The following is a 19281-nucleotide window of genomic DNA, read 5'->3' as shown; positions in this document are numbered from 1 at the left end:
TTCGGATATATGGTACTTCGCTGTTCGAATCAGTCTGTATGTGGTACATGTGGACGAGTAGCTCACGGCGCGGAGGAGTGCACAACTCCATACAAGTGCACTAACTGCTCCGGTTTTCATTCTCCTCGGGATTGAAACTGTCCGGCATACCTGAGTGAGAAGAAGATCCAGGAGATTAAGACCCTGGATGGTCTTTTCTACCAGGAAGCGCGCCGTAAGTTTAATTCCACGAATACACCTGCCCGTACACTCGAATACAGCATGATAGCTCAGAGTCTTCCAGGTACGTCATTTTCAACATTGTCACCTGTGCTGATCGCTGTGCCCAAGGCGACTGTTGCTGCTCCCAGCAAGGTCGCAAAGAGTAAAAGCTCGAAGCTCCACGTTCAAGAAAATGGAGTTCCACAAGGTTCGGTCCTTAGTGTCACTCTTTTCGCGATTGCCATAAACAGTATTGTTGCTGCTGCTGGTCCAGCAGTAATACCGTTCCTATGTTGACGACTTCGCTCTGCACTATAGCTCGTGCAGTATGGCAGTCGCAGAGAGACAGTTACAGCAAGCTATTAGGAGGGTGGAGCAGTGGACCGTCGAACATGGCTTTCGGTTTTCTGCCGCAAAGACTTATGTTGTCCACTTTTGTCGTCAACGTACTCTTCACAGTCATCCCGAGCTCTATTTAGGAAATGTCGTTCTGCCTGTTGTTGACACATACTGATTTCTTGGGCTCCTTTTCGATAGTAAAATATTCGTGGGAGCCACATGTGCGGCAGTTGAAAGTGCAATGCACGAAGAAGCTTAATATCATGAAGTTTCTTAGCAGCACTTCTTGGGGGGCTGACCGCACGGTTATCCTACGATTCTATAGGGCACATATTTTATCCCGGTTAGACTACGTTAGTGCAGCATATGGCTCAGCAAGACCAAGTGTTCTTTCAAAGCTGAACAGCATCCACCACGGCGAGGTTAGGTTGGCGGCTGGAGCTTTTCGAACAAGCCCCATGGCTAGCTTGATCGCTGAGTCTGGTGTGCCGCCTTTACATCTGAGGCGCCAGCAAATGCTTCTTACGTATGCTGCTAATTTGCGACAGATGCCACTTCGTCAAGCTATCCTCTCGTGTTCACCAATGCAACCGTTTGCTGTACGCTTCTTGTCCTCGAGCGACGCGGCCGGTTGGGATACGCTCGGATAGCAGTTACGGATTGTTTGACGTACCTTCGGTTCCTTGCCTTGTCAGACAACCAAGTGGGGTACCTCTGTGGGTCGTACGACGACCTGAAATAATCCTGGATCTGCACACTGGCCCAAAGGAAAACACGGACCCTTCGATTTATCGGCGACTTTTCCTGTCCGTTGTTGGCCGCGATCCAGGTTCAGTCGTCGTCTACACGGATGGTTCAAGGACAGATACGAAGGTGGGCTGTGCGTTCGTTGTTGACAATGATAGGTTCCTTTTTGCGTTTCCAGCAAACTGTAGTGTGTGCACGGCATTGCCCTGTGCTATCTGTGAAGCTCTGCGGTACGCACTGTACAATGAGCGCCAACACTTTCTTCTGTGTACTGACTCCTTGAGTTCGCCCCAGTCTATAGATACCTGTTTCCCTGGGCACCCTCTGGTGCAGCGGATCCAGGACCTGCTGGCCGGGTGTTGGGATGCCGGCACCAGAATCACGTTTCTGTGGCTCCCAAGCCACATGGGCATAGAGGGAAACGAGTTAGCAGATCAGGTTGCCAAGGAGGCAGTTACGCTGCCCCCGTTGCCTTTCAAGGTTCCAGCAAGTGATATTCGCTCCCAGCTGAGACATCTGGTTATGTCACATTGGGAGATGGAGTGGCAGGCCATTCCACTTCCCAATAAGCTTAGAGCGATTAAAGGAACAAAGAAGGTTTGGAGGACTTCCCTTCAGGCTTTGCGGAGGGAGGCTGTGGTATTATGTCGTCTTCGGACCGGCCACGGTATCTTGACTCACTCGCATCTGTTGAAAGGAGAACCCCTTCCGGTGTGTACCTGCGGCGACCATCTTACAGTAGTACACATCCTTACGGAGTGTGTGGACCTGGTCGATCAGCGCCGTAGTCTAAACCGCCCGAGTGCAATCTCCCTTATCTTGCGAGATGATGACGAGCAGTCAGCAGACCTCGTCATCCGCTTTATGAGGGATAGTGGTCTGTTTTATCGTGTGTGATAATGTCCTTTGTCCGAGTGTTTTTTGTGTGACTTGCTCTTTTATCCCATTGACTACATTTTAGTTTGTGTTGCGTATTTTAATGCGTTATTTTAACGTCTCGCGTAAATTATGTACTACCAGGCAATGCCTTATTCCTTAGTTTTCCTGTATTTTCTCTTATTTTATTAGAAAATAAGGCATTGCGTATTAGATCCACTGATTGTTTTACTCTCACCCTCATATTTCTCCATCACCATTTTGTTAACTCTAGTCAGTGGATCCTTTTTAAAAATTTAACTTCATATCTCATGTCGTTCATCTCGTTCCATTAGGGGCCGATGACCTTCGATGTTAGGCCCCTTAAAACACCAAGCATCATCATCATCATCAGCCGACTCGTGTGTTGTTTGGAGAAACAAGGACTCTTGTCCGAATACCAATGTGGTTTTGGAGCCGCTCGCTCGACTACTGACCACCTGGTACGCCTGGAGACATCTATCCAGGATGCGGTTCTCCGCAAACAGCACTTGGTTTTCTTTGACTTGGAGAAGGCCTACGACACCACATGTCGATATGGCATCCCTTCAGTCCTGCATCAATGGATATTCCGAGGTAACTTGCCGGTATTTATTGCGAATTTTTTGTTCCTCCGTCTATTCCATGTCCGAGTAGGGAGGACCTATTCGCAATACCACGTTCAAGAAAATGGAGTCCCACAGGGATCTGTCCTTAGTGTCACTCTGTTGGTGATTGCCATAAACGGTATTGTCGCTGCTGCTGGCCCAGCAGTAATACCGTCCCTAGTTGTGGACGATTTTGCTCTGCACTATAGCTCGTGCAGTATGGCGGTCGCGGAGCGACAGTTACAGCGAGCTATTAGGAGGGTGGAGCAGTGGACCTTAGAACATGGCTTTCGGTTTTCTGGCGCAAAGACCTCAGTTGTCCACTTTTGTCGTCAACGTACTGCGCCACGTTTTGAGTCCCGCGGCTTCTTTCTTCTTTTCTTGTCCCACTTATGGGAGTCATTCTTTCTTCCACTTAACTACACGCCGGCTTTCAAGAAAATCTCCAGCTAGCTATGCTATACAACTCAGGGATTATCATATACCAAACTAAAATATAGTTTTTTTTACGTGACTCCGACTGAAATACGCGCCTCTAGTATATTCATCATATCCGCGTAACTAACAGGTCAATAAATGAAAATGCGACCAATCTGAATTCCATTATTTCCATTATGAAATTACCTTAAGTTAATCTTATGACCTATAAAGAATAATATTAATAAGTTAAATTCTTAAATAGTAATTTTATTCAAAATTATTTTTGTATGAAGGATAAGTTGACATTCAAATAATTCTTATGGGCATGTAGGTATCTCATTAAAAATAAAAAAAAATCATTTCCATGAAGTTATCACGCTAATTATTAGTTTCCATTTCACATTATCAATATTTTTCTCAACATCCACGGTCTCATCTACTCCCATAAACAATTATCTTCCTCAATTTCTCTGCGGAATTGTATTATTAAAGGAAGCTCTCCTGACCTGACGTGGATTACCTTTTATATCTCCTCAGTCTCATATCAATGAAAATTAAAATCTTCAGTCCACTAAACTAACATAAATAATTCCATCATTCCATCTGGCTAACTCAAAATTAACGTACTGTTATATTAAGAATAAGCTAAAATGAAATTGTCTGGGAATTGAAATCTCAAATTCTCCTTAAATATCAAATCCTAACTTGTTGTTAAGTTATATCAGGATATTAAATGATTACATAATATTATGTTTTACATATGTACTGTACCAGGAAAGCCTAGGTCCTGGCCCATATCAATCGAAAGAAACGTTATTCCAGCATAAAATATTCGTCCGACGTACGAACAACTGAGCAAAGAAATGTTCCAGCATTTGAAAGACTCCACGACTGCACTAGGCGAAGTCAAGTGACGTTACCTGTCGCTCGAAGCTCACCTCCCCTAGAGATATTTCTCGAAAATAATTTTCTTTTCGCAAGCTTTTCAACGCCTTAACCAATTTCAACGAGACAAACGCTGAATTGTAGCGGACGTCATAAAATTTCGAATTAATCCATCATATGGTTGTTGAGTTATAATAATTTAAAGTCTAAGAAGATTATGCACTCACGGTCACATGACCAAGAGAACCACCCCTCCCAGCGCCGATATATATGTCAAGGCAAACAAGCAGAGCAGATCAGAGCAGTACAAGGGCGAGTACACAGATGTATGTGTGAGTGAGACAGGGGAGACCGACCCTCGTACAGTATGTCCGCACAGTCACGGTGAAAATACTTGTCGTCGCGTTTCCGGAATACGAAATTATATCGCCGACAAAATTATAAAAGACGTCGCACTGTATGTAGTATATCGCGTCACGACTACGGTCTAATTCTAAAGACATTTGAGAATATAATACGAGTGAACTTATTGAAGTGCAAATACCAAATATTTAACGTTCACAGAGTATATCATTACGTGTGGACTTAATTTACTTTACATAATATTGAACTTCTATAATGAACAGAAACTAATGTGTAGAATTACCAGGACTCGCTTCTTTTCGAGCATTGGAATGTGTTTTTGTTATTCACGAAGTGTTCATGCCATATTAGTATACGACTTACAGTAGTAAACTGGGTAAATAAATAGAACTTTTTCTGAGGTAATATGACGTTACCACGAACCTACTACGATGGCGTAGCAGGGGGAGAGGTGATACTCCCACGTGGCGCGTCCCAGGTGGCGGATAGGGGGGTCCTAACCGGCTTGCCGGCGGACTTGAGGGAAATAAAATACCTCTCGCGGACCAAACACACTACCCCCTGCGGGTGGGGGACACACATGCAGAATACACCCGCGGTATCCCCTGCCTGTCGTAAGAGGCGACAAAAAGGGGCGACCTTGGCGCGGACATGGATTGCGGTTTGGTATAATGTGATGGACCTCCTGTGGATGGGAGAGGTTGAATACATCCATAGGTAATCCCTGCCTGTCGTAGAAGGCGACTTAAAGGGTCATGTGGCCATGGTCCCCTCTTTATTTTTTTGTTATTTTTCCGAGGGTCAGATGTAGACCATTCAAAATTTGATGTGCGTGCTGCCCGGCGATGGAGCTCCTATGTGTGCGACTACGCTCGAAAGCCCGTGCCAGCAACCACCCAGGACGCGGCGGGTGGGAGTATCATGTACCCGGGCAGTGGTATCCGCCTGACAACGCAGGTCCCCGCACAGCCGAATGCCAGAAGGACATATTATTATTAATTATTTTTATTTTTTTCTCTATATTTAGTGCTCTGTAAACGCTATGGGGTACATGCTATTGCGGGTGGCTGGAGGAAGGGAGTCTTAGTGCTCATTGCCTCAGTCATGCCGTATTAGGCATCGTCCAACATCGGATCCCGGGCAGTACCTGCTATGACCAGGTGGGTATTGCCTTGGCTGCTTGGTTCGGCTACAGAGACCCCTGATCGGAGTGGGTGGCATTCGGGGAGGATGCTATCGGGCATGGCTTCCAAACGAAGTCTGCTCTCTCAAGGTGGTCGCCCACCTAAGTCTTTAACTTTTGCTTCCCTGAGAGGTTCAACTCCCTGGGAACATGCGCAGCGTGAAGGAATGGGATCCAGCTTCCCTAGGTTTCTGGTCGCTACCAGAACCGATGGGAACGATTTTAAGCTGGTGAAGTCGGTCCTTTTTAGTCGGCACATCGAAGGCGTCTATGGCGAACTGGAGGAACTTAAGAAAATGCGCAACGGTAGTTTGCTTCTCAAGACTCGTACAGCACTGCAAGCTGATCAGTTGCTTAAGTGCGAGCACTTTGGCGAAATCCCCGTCAAAGTGGAGGAGCATAAGTCCTTGAACCTGGTTCGCGGAGTCATCTTTCACCGCGACCTTATTTTGAACACTGACGACGAGTTGATGGAAGACATGAAGAACCGTGGCGTGACACACGTCCGACGCATTACGCGCAAGGTCAACGGTGAAGACGTTGCCACTGGTGCCTTTATTGTCTCTTTCAAGTTGTCAGTGTTACCAGAGAAAGTCAAGGTAACCACTTATCGTTGCGATGTGAGGCCGTACATCCCGCCTCCTATGCGATGCTATCAATGCCAGCGATTCGGACATATGGTATCTCGCTGTTCGAATCAGGCTGTATGTGGTACATGTGGACGAGTAGCTCACGGCGCGGAGGAGTGCACAACTCCATACAAGTGCACTAACTGCTCCGGTTTTCATTCTCCTCGGGATCGGAATTGTCCGACATACCTGAGTGAGAAGAAGATCCAGGAGATCAAGACCCTGGATGGTCTTTCCTACCAGGAAACGCGCCGTAAGTTTCATTCTATGAATACACCTGCCCGTACACTCGACTATAGCTTGATCGCTCAGAGTCTTCCAGGTTCGTCATTTACGACCAAGACACCTGTCCAGACCGCTGCGCCCAAGGCGACTGTTGCTGCTCCCAGCAACGTCGCAAATAGTCAAAGCTCGAAGGGGGGGACCACCCCACCTTCGACCAACCAGAAGTCTGTGCCGGCTGGGAACTCCCAGCCGGCACAGCAAGGGGGGAAGACTAAGTCTCCCCCCCTAGGAGGTCGACGAAAGTCGTGCCCCAGCCGGCGGAGGCGGCTTCGTTGACCAGGGCTGGGAAACCATCTCCCAGCCCGTCTAAACCTGAAAAAAAGAAGGGGAAGAAGAGCGCCCGTTCTGAGCGCTCTCGGCCTTCCCCTGCGAAGGAGAAGTCATGCCCCCCATCTGGAGGGTATGAGTCTGCGCCAGGAGGCACTCCTGCTCCTAAACCTGCGCGCTCTCCTCGTAGGGGACCCCCTCGCGCCCGAAATTTGTCGAAGTTCTGGGCGGCACCCCTGCCATCTTTTGATGACGGGATGGATGTCGCGCTGTCCTCTACATCTACGGATGTAGAATTAGATAGTGTTTAGGCTAACGAGCATTTTTCGCTCATAACCTAACACTCCTTTTACAGTCCACACTATGACACTGTTACAGTGGAATTGTAATGGTTATGACAGGCATCTTGCTGAGTTACGTCAGCTTATTAGTGAGTACGCAGCGAGTATAGTCTGTATTCAGGAGACCAATTTCAGACCTGGTCATCATACGGTCTTGAGGAATTTCAAACTATACTCGACAGAACGATACTATGCTCACCGGGCTTCCGGAGGCGTTGGCATTTTTGTACGTTCTGATAGCTACAGCGAAGAGGTTCCATTACGAACCCCTCTAGAGGCTGTAGCTGTTCGCGTCTCGCTGCCTGTCATAGCAACAGTGTGTAATGTTTATCTTCCACCCGGCCAGCATCTGAACATCAATGATGTCGCTGATCTTATAGATCAGCTTCCACCACCCTTCCTCTTATTGGGCGATTTTAACGCCCATCACCCCATTTGGGGCTCTGAGACGCCTTGTCCCCGAGGAAGAGAGTTGGAAACACTTATAACAGATCTGGATTTATGTATTTTGAACACAGGGGAACCAACTCACTTTAGTGTACGTTACGGCACATACTCTCGCATAGACGTAAGTCTATGCAGCCGAACGTTGGTTCCACTGTTTCGGTGGAATGCACACGATGATCTCTGTGACAGTGACCATTTTCCCATTATTCTTACTTTGTTGAAACATAAACCCGTCGAGGCTCCCCCTCGATGGATTCTTAAACATGCTGATTGGCCAAAGTACACATCACTAGCTGTCTTCCACGATGATGTCAGGCGGACCGTCGGCGAGGAAATAACTTACGTCACCCAAGTTATTCTTGCTGCTGCTGAGGAGTCCATTCCGTTTTTCTCGGGGGCTCCTCGCCGAAAACTCGTTCCTTGGTGGAACGATGAAATAGCAGCAGCCATCAAAGAACGCCGTCGCGCTCATAAACGTTACCGTCGACAGCCTACTGTGGCCAACTTGGTAACATTTAAGAAACTCCGCGCTAAGGCGCGAGTTCTTATTCGACAAAGTAAGAAGGCTTCATGGGAGAGATATGTGTCGTCCATGACGTCGCATACTCCATCATCTCAAGTGTGGACGAAACTTCGACGACTTTCGGGTATTCAAGGATCATCTGCTGTACCGGGAATTTCCATTGCAGGCAGTGTCGCCACTGATCCCCTCGCGATTGCTAATCATCTCGCTAGTCATTTCGCGGATGTCTCTGGCTCCGGGAATTACAATCCTGATTTCCTCCCTCTGAAGCGGGAGGCTGAACGTCATCACCTTAGTTTTGCCACCCAAGCTTCAGAGGACTACAACGTGCCCTTTACGGAGTGGGAACTCCGCAGCGCATTAGCGCTTTGCAAGGACACGTCTCCTGGACCGGACAACATCCATAACCAGATGTTGAAACACCTTAGTGATGATAGTTTACTATATCTCCTTCGAGAGTTCAACCGAATCTGGACAGAGGGTGATTTTCCGTCTCAGTGGCGAGAGGGCATAGTCATCCCTGTCCTCAAGCCTGACAAAGATCCTAAGTATGCAGGAAGTTACAGACCGATTTGTCTTACAAATTGCCTGTGTAAGCTCTTTGAGAGGATGGTAAATCGCAGACTCGTGTGGTGTCTGGAGAAACAAGGACTCTTGTCCGAGTACCAATGTGGATTTCGAGCCGCTCGATCCACCACAGACCACTTGGTACGCCTGGAGAGCTCTATCCAGGATGCGTTTCTCCGCAAACAGCACTTGGTAGCTGTCTTCTTTGACTTGGAGAAGGCCTACGACACCAGCTGGCGATATGGCATCCTTTCAGTCCTGCATCAATGGAGATTCCGAGGTAACTTGCCGGTATTTATTGCGAATTTTTTGTCCCTCCGTCTATTCCGTGTCCGAGTAGGGAGGACATATTCGCAATACCACGTTCAAGAAAATGGAGTACCACAGGGATCGGTTCTTAGTGTCACTCTGTTCGCGATTGCCATAAACGGTATTGTCGCGGCTGCTGGTCCAGCCGTCATACCGTCCCTATATGTGGATGATTTTGCTCTGCACTATAGCTCGTGCAGTATGGCAGTCGCAGAGCGACAGTTACAGCAAGCTATTAGGAGGGTGGAGAAGTGGACCTTAGAACATGGCTTTCGGTTTTCTGCCGCAAAGACCTCCGTTGTCCACTTTTGTCGTCAACGTACACTTCACCCTCATCCTGAACTTTATCTAGGTAATGTCGTTCTTCCAGTTGTTGACACCTACCGATTTCTTGGGCTCCTTTTTGACAGTAAATTATCGTGGGAGCCACACGTGCGGCAGTTAAAAGTGCAATGCACTAGGAAGCTTAATATCCTTAAGTTTCTTAGCAGCACTTCTTGGGGGGCTGACCGCGCGGTGCTCCTGCGATTCTATCGGGCACACATTTTATCCCGGTTAGACTACGGCAGTGCAGCATATGGCTCCGCAAGACCAAGCGTTCTTGCGAAGCTGAACAGTATCCACCACAGCGGGGTTAGGTTGGCGACGGGAGCTTTTCGTACAAGCCCCATCGCTAGCCTGCTCGCTGAGTCTGGTGTGCCGCCTTTACACCTGAGGCGCCAGCAACTTCTACTTACATATGCTGCAAATTTGCGACAGATGCCACTTCATCCCAGCTGTCCTTGCGTGTTCAACAATGGCAACCGTTTGCTGTACGCTGCTCGTCCTCGAGCGACGCGGCCGGTTGGGATACGCTTGGATAACATTTCCGAATTGTTTGACGTACCTTCGGTTCCTTGCCTTGTCAGACAACCAAGTGGGGTACCTCCGTGGGTCGTACGACGACCTGAAGTAATCCTGGATCTGCACATTGGTCCAAAGGAAAACACGGACCCTTCGATTTATCGGAGGCTCTTCCTGTCCGTTGTTGGCCGTTATCCAGGTTCAGTCGTCGTCTACACGGATGGTTCAAGGTCAGATACGAAGGTGGGCTGTGCGTTCGTTGTTAACAATGATAGGTTCCTTTTTGCTCTTCCGGCAACCTGTAGTGTGTACACAGCAGAGCTCTATGCTATCTATGAGGCTCTGCGGTACGCACTGTACAATGAGCGCCGACACTTTCTTCTGTGTACCGACTCCTTGAGTTCGCTCCAGTCTATAGATACCTGTTTCCCTCGGCACCCTCTGGTGCAGCTAATCCAGGACCTGCTGGCCGGGTGTTGGGATGCTGGCACCAGAATCACATTTCTGTGGCTCCCAAGCAGTAGCGTAGCCAGGATCGGCCAATGGGGGGGGGTTGCAGTTACAAAATTAAGATATAACATAATGAAAGTGCTTGTGCTTGTGCGTGTCTGGTACGCGCATGCATGACTGTCATAAGGATACTGATACAAGAGTGAATTACTGTATGTGATATTCAGATTGCAATACACTACAAAATTCTTACTTTAAAATACAGAACAAGAACAATATGATCGAGGTCAGCAGTTTTATCTCAAACGGTATGTTCAGTTTACAATCTAAAATCTAATTTTCGAGGCTTCCTAGAAAATACATCTGTTGGTTTTACAACTATGTCTCTGTGAATGTTCAAGGGAGCCAACCCGTTGAGTCGACTTTCACTTGTGGTATTTCTGAGGTAGGTTTTAAGGCGTCTTAATGTTGAAAATGATCTCTCACTGGCTGCAGTGGTGACAGGTAGGGTGGCAAACACTCTCAACAAGCAGTAGATTGCAGGGAGTTTATCTTGATCACATAAAAGAAGTTTATTGTTTACTGTCAGTTTCTATTTATTTTCTTTTTGTGAAAGTTCAATGGGGGGGGTTCTAACCCCCAGTAACCCCCCCCTGGCTACGCCCCTGCTCCCAAGCCACATGGGCATAGAGGGAAACGAGTTAGTAGATCAGGCTGCCAAGGAGGCAGTTACACTGCCCACGTTGCCTTTCCAGGTTCCAGTAAGTGATATTCGCTCCCAGCTGAGACATCTTGTTATGTCCCATTGGGAGATGGAGTGGCAGGCCATTCCACTTCCCAATAAGCTGAGAGCGATAAAAGGAGCAACGAAGGTATGGAGGACTTCCCTTCGGGCTTCGCGGAGGGAAGCCGTGGTATTATGTCGTCTTCGGATCGGCCACGGTATCTTGACTCACTCGCATCTTTTGAAAGGAGAACCCCCTCCGGTGTGTACCTGCGGCGACCACCTTACCGTGGTGCACATCCTTACGGAGTGTGTGGACCTGGTCGATCTGCGCCGTAGTCTTAACCTTCCGAGTACTATCTCCCTTATCTTGCGTGATGACGAGCAGTCAGCAGACCTCGTCATCCGCTTTATGAGGGATAGTGGACTGTTTTCTCGTGTGTAATGCTGTCCTTTGTCCTAGTGTGTTTTGTGTCACTTTCGCTTTTATCCTGTTGACTTAATTTTAGTTTGTTTTGCTTATTTTCATGTGTTATTTTAACGTCTCTCGTAAATTATGTACTACCAGGCAATGCCTTATTCTTTTGTTTTCCTGTAATTTCTCTTGTTTTATTAGAAAATAAGGCATTGCGTATTAGATCCACTGATTGTTTTAATCTCACCCTCATTTTTCTCCATCATTTTTAAACTCTAGTCAGTGGATATGTTTTTAAAATTTTAACATCATCTCTCATGTCGTTTATCACATTCCATTAGGGGCCGATGACCTTCGATGTTAGGCCCCTTTAAACAACAAGCATCATCATCATCATCAATATGACGTTATAATAACCAGATAATCAGAAAATAATCCTTAGTGACTTAATGACCGTGTTCAAAGACTGTGATTATGGACTGTGATTTGCCTTTTTCAAGTGTGAACTGTGTAATTATGGACGTTCTTAATAACGACTTTAAATAGTATTTCATACAGAAAGGACTGTGATTATTCATTTAACGTCTTAAAGTTCAGTTACGCCATAAACTGTGTTCGACAGTAAATGATAGTGTCAGCGATAACTACTCGCACTAAGTGAATTTTCCGTGTGCGAAAAATCACCTTAACGAGCTGCAATTCCACACGATCCAGTTCCAACAATCATCACCTCATCGAGGGACGTCAACGTGGTAGGTTAATGGAACATCGTCGATCCTGATTCTCCACGGAACATTCCAGACATCCGCCCTTCAACATTTGTAGCAACATTTCTTTCATTAAGTGAGTAGTAACAAACTGACTAAAATTTTCTCATTAATTTTGAGCAGTGGAAACTTCAGTGCCGCGTGTGAACAAATATTTCAGAGTTCTCATAATTTCTCAGAAGTTCATCTTTTGTGATTAATTTAATTTTCCCACGAACCTGCTACGCGGGCGTAGCAGGGGGGGAGGTGATACTCCCACGTGGCGCGTCCCAGGTGGCGGATAGGGGGGTCCTAACCGGCTTGCCGGCGGACTTGAGGGAAATGAAATACCTCTCGCGGACCAAACACGCTACCCCCTGCGGGTGGGGGACGCACATGTAGAATACACCCGCGGTATCCCCTGCCTGTCGTAAGAGGCGACAAAAAGGGGCGACCTTGGCGCGGACATGGATTGTGGTTTGGTATAATGTGTTGGACCTCCTGTGGATGGGAGAGGTTGAATACATCCATAGGTAATCCCTGCCTGTCGTAGAAGGCGACTTAAAGGGTATGTGGCCGTGGTCCCCTCTTTATTTTTTATTGTTTTTCTGAGGGTCGGATGTGGACCGCTCGAGGTTTTGATGTGCGTGCTGCTCGGCGATGGGGCTCCTGTGTGTGCGACTGCGCTCGGAGGCCCGTGCCAGCAACCACCCAGGACGCGGCGGGTGGGAGTGTCATGTACCCGGGCAGTGGTATCCGCCTGACAACGCAGGTCCCCGCACAGCCGAATGCCAGAAGGACATATTATTATTAATTATTTTTATTTATTTTTTCTATATTTAGTGCTTTGTATACGCTATGGGGTACATGCTATTGCGGGTGACTGGAGGAAGGGAGTCCTAGTGCTCATTGCCTCAGTCATCCCGTATTAGGCATCGTTCAACATCGGACCCCGGGCAATACCTGCTATGACCAGGTGGGTATTGCCTTGGCTGCTTGGTTCGGCTACAGAGACCCCTGATCGGAGTGGGTGGCATTCGGGGAGGATACTTTCGGGATGGCGTCGAAACAACTTCCGCCAGCAACCTCGGGTAGTTCGCTACCCAAGTCTTTAACTTTGGATTCTCTAAGGGGGGCAACCCCTTGGGAACAGGCGCAGCGATTGAATTTGGGATCCAGCTTCCCTAGGTTCCTGGTTGCTACCAGAACCGATGGGCAGGACTTCAAGCTGGTTAAATCCATTCTATTCAGTAGATACATCGAAGGTGTATGTTGTAACCAAGGTTGAAGTTTACAGAACACAACTTTATTTGCTTCACTTTATAATATTTACACAAATAACTGAAATTTATTTTGAAGCAAAAAGGAATATTGAATCTTGAGAAAAGTCTGTCTTTATACAATATGTACAGGTTTGCAGTTTTTATATACACTTCTATCTTGAAAAGATAGTCTTTGTGAATTGACACGTTGATAGTCGAGAACTATCTGGCACACTAACATAAATGTTCATGAGAGTCCTTGTTTGTTGAAGTGCCTGAATTCCTAAAAAGCAAGTTCAATTGATTGAAGAAATTCCACCTAGCGAAACTAAGGGAGCTTGCATAAGTTAGGGAATGAAAATGGCTTGTAAAAGAATTACGGAACATAGGCAGCGGAAACAGGTAAGGGAGCGGTGACCAGAGGTGAGACCTCGTACTGCCAGAAATTCAGTCCACCTGGTCGAAGCACATTTTCAAGAGGAGTAGCCTCCGTGCTCGACGTAGGGTGTATTCTGGAGCTGGACACCGGGGCAAGTGGGCCAGTGAGCAGGAAGGGAGCTCCTATTTATAGTACACTCGATGGTCAGGCACGCGCACTGAGGGCTGCGCGTCGAAGCTAGCAGAATGATACACAGGCGCGCTTGCAGCTGGCTGGCGGAGCGAGAAAGGAGCGCCGGACATACAACACCCTCCCCTCCTAAATGCGCCGGTACGGCGTGAAACGGCGGCGGCGCTGGCGGCGACTGCGATGCTGGGGCGGAGCTGCTGATGTCTCTGTTGTATTGTCCGGAGCTGGAACTGGGCGGAGTGGCGCTGTCTCGTCCTGAAAGGAACCCATTGTTATTAAATGATCTAAAGCGCGTTCAGCAATAGATTTATCTGGTTTAGCAATAGCATCAATAGCTGGACAGGGGCGGTAGCGCAGACGTATCTGATCTTGATGGCGGCAGATACGTTTCTCCGTAGTCTGTATCTCGTAGAGACGATGACCCAAAGATCTGCAGATGACTCCAGGTATCCAGAGTGGGTTGGATTTGAATGTCCTGGTGTAGACCTTGTCGTTGAGGGAGAACTTCGTTGGTGAGGTCTTATGCTGGGCCGGAAGAGGCTGTAACAGAGAAAGTAAAGTTCTGTGAGGTCGTCCATGGAGCTTCTGTGCAGGAGTGACATTATCAGCGCCGGGTAGAGTTCTGTAGGTGTTTAAGAGTTGGAGCAAGGCTTGGTCTTTAGTTAAGCCTGAAGAGACAGCTTTCTTCATACTTCTTTTAAATGTTTGTACGAAGCGTTCAGCTTCACCATTAGATTGAGGGTGAAAAGGTGGTGCTAGGATATGACGAATGCCATTATGTGTACAAAAGTTCTGAAAAGCAGTAGCTGTAAATTGAGGTCCGTTGTCCGAAATGAGTACTTGTGGTAAACCTTCTGTAGTAAAGATTTTCTGGAGAGCACGAATGGTAGCTTCGGTTGTAGTAGTCGAATGCATATCCACGACATATGGAAAGTTTGACAGTGAATCGATGACTATTAACCACATGGAATTGAGGAAAGGACCTGCGAAATCGATGTGAACTCGTTCCCATGGAGTAGTAGCAGGAGGCCATGAAGCAAGATCAGAAGACGGGGCGTTCTGATTCGTTTGACATTGCTCACAATGACGTATTAGCTTTTCGATGGCGGCATCAATACCGGGCCAGTAGCAGTGTTGACGGGCGAGTTGCTTTGTTCTGGATATACCCCAATGGCTTTGGTGTAATAATTCGAGAACTTGTTTCTGTAGGCTAAGTGGGATAACCACTCGGAAGATGGTGCCTGCTTCTAGTAGTACAACTCCGGCACGAGTCGTGAGACGATGCTGCATACGATGATAAGGTGCCAGGTGGGCAGGAAGTGTGCTCTGAAGAGGCCAACCGTTGCGGATGTAAGTACGTACAGTAGCAAGTGTACTGTCTTTATCCGTAGCTTTAGCTATGCAGGTAGCTTCAATAGGAAAACTGGATACAGTATCTTCAAGTTCTATGTCCAACTGAAGACATTCAGATTCTTGAGAATCGAAGGCAGTATCAGGACCAACGGGTAAGCGGGAGAGGGCATCAGCATTACAATGCTGGGATGTGGCTCGATATACAATCTGATAGGAATAATCAGAAAGGAACATGGACCATCTTTGAAGCTTTCTGAGGGAATTCTCTGGGATCTTATTACCAGGATGGAATAAGTGTACGAGAGGCTTATGATCGGTAATGATCAGGAAATGGTTGCCATAAAGATATTCACTGAAACGGCGAATACCAAAGATGATGGCTAAAGCTTCTTTCTCTATCTGTGAGTATCGACGTTGATGGTCATTAAGTGTTTTCGAAGCGAAGGCGATGGGGCGTTCTTGTCCATGACGATCCTTCTGGGAGAGAACGGCACCGACACCGTAGTCTGAAGCGTCAGTAGCTAGCGTGATGATCTTGTCGGGCTGAAAATGAGTGAGTTGTATAGCTTGAATTAAGGCGTTGTTGATTGTTTTCCATGCCTGTTGGCATTGCGGAGTCCACTGAAACTTAACACCTTTTTTACGTAGAGCGTTTAATGGAGCTGCCACTGTAGCGAAGCGTGGAATGAACTTATTATAATAGTTTGCTTTGCCTATGAAGGACTGAAGCTGCTTGAGGTTCTGAGGTGCTGGCATGTTTACTATCGCTGAGACATTCTGTGTACTAGGACGAATTCCATTCTTATCAAGTATATGTCCTAGGTAGTGAACTTGAGGCTGAAAGAAGGTACATTTAGCGAGATTCGCTCGTAGGCCATTGTCTTTCAATTTCTGGAGAAGGAGGCGTAGATTGGTTAGATGTTCCTGATGATCTTTTCCAGTAACAATAATATCATCCAGGTAGTTAGCACAACCGGGAATGGAGGCGGTGAGTTGAGCCAAATATCGCTGAAAAATAGCCGCTGAGGATGAAACACCGAATGGGAGCCGCTGGAGCTGGAGCAGTCCGAGAGGAGTGTTGAGTGTGAGAAATTTCTTAGATTCTTCGTCTAAAAGTAGCTGGAGATATGCTTCTTTAAGATCAACTCGAGAGAAGAATTGTCCACCAGAGAGACGACGGAATAAGTCTTCTGGACGTGGAATAGGAAAGATATCGGTTTCGAGTTGTGCGTTGACTGTAGATCGAAAATCGCCACAAAGTCGAACATTACCATCAGGTTTCTTGATTACCACGAGTGGAGTAGCCCATTGACTAGAAGTAACTGGTACTACAATTCCAGTTTGTATCCATCTTTCTAATTCTTTCGTGACCTGGTCTTGAAGTGCTAGGGGTACTGGACGTGCTTTGAGGAAGCGAGGCTTAGCTCCGGATTTCAGCTGTATGTGAGCTGTATAGTCTTTTGCTGTTCCGAGCTGAGAGTCGAAGACTTCCGGAAACTGCGCTAGGAGAGCGGTAACGTCAGAAGTAGGATGCAATGTAGATACGACGTTAATGTTGTCATGTATCTGGAAACCAAATAAGTTAAATAGATCCATGCCCATAATGTTTGATGCAGTGTAGTTGTTAACTACGAGAAGAGGAATGGCCTTCTGAATTCCTTTATAACTAGCCTGAAGCTTAATTTGACCTTTGATGTCAATTTTCTTCTTGTTAAATGTCACGAGCTGGATGTCAGCTGGAGAGCATGAAGGTGAACCTAAGTCGTGGTAGGTAGTCAGGTTAATAATAGAGACAGGTGATCCAGTGTCTAATTGAAAATCGACAGACCGATCAGAGAATGAGAGAGGAATGATGATTTTGTGAGAATCCTTTGTGGGAAGAATAAGATTGATCTGATCAACTTCCATGTCTTGACGGGGCTGTATATGCTTCCGGCGCGCTGCAGTAGTCTTAGCAGGGCGGATCGAACTTTGACAGACAGTCTGAATGTGTCCAAGTTTATTACATCGTTCACAAGTAGCTTTGAAAAAACGACAGTCACGACGTTCATGATGCTTGAAACAACCTCGGCAGGAAGGCAGGAGTTTCGAGGTGCTTTTAGAATTGGGCTTCCGTGTAGCATTACGAGAGGGAACCTGGCGAGAATGCTTGGTGGAGAGCGCCTTATTCGTACGGTTCACTGTAGCAGAGGACTTGCGGGCCTGAGGCGAGACTTGTGCAACTTCGTGTGGAGAAGCTATGGCTGCGGCAGTCTTGGTAGTAAGCTCATAAACCGTAGCAATACGCTGGACGTCTTCTAAAGAAGGGTTACTCTGCTTGACAGCGTCAAAACGTATTTTGTCTTCAGGAGTATGTAAAATTATCATGTCCCGAATGAGAGAATCAGTGTAGGATGAACCACAACCGTCCTTGGAGCAGATGAACTGGCAGGGTTTACCTAGACCACGCAATTCAGTTATCCATTCAGTATGTGTCTGATGGGGTTGCTTTCTGCTCTGAAAAAATTTATAGCGAGCAGCCACTATGTGAGGAGCTTTGGCATAGTGTTCCGTGAGACGGGCTAAGAGCTGCGTGAAGGGTACCTCAGATAAGTGTTCTTCTGGACTTAATTTACGTAGTAATTCACACGTAGCATTGCCAACCGAACTAAGAAATAGTGCGCGGCGGCGTTGATCATCCGTGACAGAATGGCAGATGAAATGCTGTTGCAAGCGGGCTAAATAAACTGACCATTCTTCCTTAGCCGGATCAAAAGCAGAGAACGGAGGAATAGCTGATGGCTGTGTAGAGACAGAAATAGCTTGAATAGCCTGAATTAATGCTGCCTGTTGTTGTTGCATAAACTGTTGTTGCTGCTGTAAGGCTTGGAAGACCGTAGCGAGTTGTTCCGCAGTAGCCATTGCGAGATGCGTGCAAGAATGAGTAAGGTAAGCTGTGTGTCAGAACTGGTTGGAGTGTCGTTGTTGTTTAGCACGTCGCCGTAGAGTTGACAACTGGGCCTGTTGAATTGTAGTGTCGTGTGTACCTCGTTGCTATAGAGTTGGCGATTGGGGCTGATGACGTGTAGTTTGTTGCGTTAACCTCGTCGCTATAGAGTTGGCAACTGGGGTCGAAGAATTGTAGGTTGTTGTTTTACCTCGTCGCCATAGAGTTGTGTTGTAACCAAGGTTGAAGTTTACAGAACACAACTTTATTTGCTTCACTTTATAATATTTACACAAATAACTGAAATTTATTTTGAAGCAAAAAGGAATATTGAATCTTGAGAAAAGTCTGTCTTTATACAATATGTACAGGTTTGCAGTTTTTATATACACTTCTATCTTGAAAAGATAGTCTTTGTGAATTGACACGTTGATAGTCGAGAACTATCTGGCACACTAACATAAATGTTCATGAGAGTCCTTGTTTGTTGAAGTGCCTGAATTCCTAAAAAGCAAGTTCAATTGATTGAAGAAATTCCACCTAGCGAAACTAAGGGAGCTTGCATAAGTTAGGGAATGAAAATGGCTTGTAAAAGAATTACGGAACATAGGCAGCGGAAACAGGTAAGGGAGCGGTGACCAGAGGTGAGACCTCGTACTGCCAGAAATTCAGTCCACCTGGTCGAAGCACATTTTCAAGAGGAGTAGCCTCCGTGCTCGACGTAGGGTGTATTCTGGAGCTGGACACCGGGGCAAGTGGGCCAGTGAGCAGGAAGGGAGCTCCTATTTATAGTACACTCGATGGTCAGGCACGCGCACTGAGGGCTGCGCGTCGAAGCTAGCAGAATGATACACAGGCGCGCTTGCAGCTGGCTGGCGGAGCGAGAAAGGAGCGCCGGACATACAACAGTGTATATGGCGAACTTGCGGACCTGAAGAAAATGCGCAATGGTGGTTTGCTACTGAAGACGAGCACTGCGCTCCAGG

This window comes from Anabrus simplex, chromosome 4 (assembly GCF_040414725.1).
Source record: "Anabrus simplex isolate iqAnaSimp1 chromosome 4, ASM4041472v1, whole genome shotgun sequence".
Classification (NCBI taxonomy): Eukaryota; Metazoa; Arthropoda; class Insecta; order Orthoptera; family Tettigoniidae; genus Anabrus; species Anabrus simplex.
The sequence above is the reverse complement of the archived record's forward strand: the minus strand, read 5'-3'. Positions refer to the sequence as shown.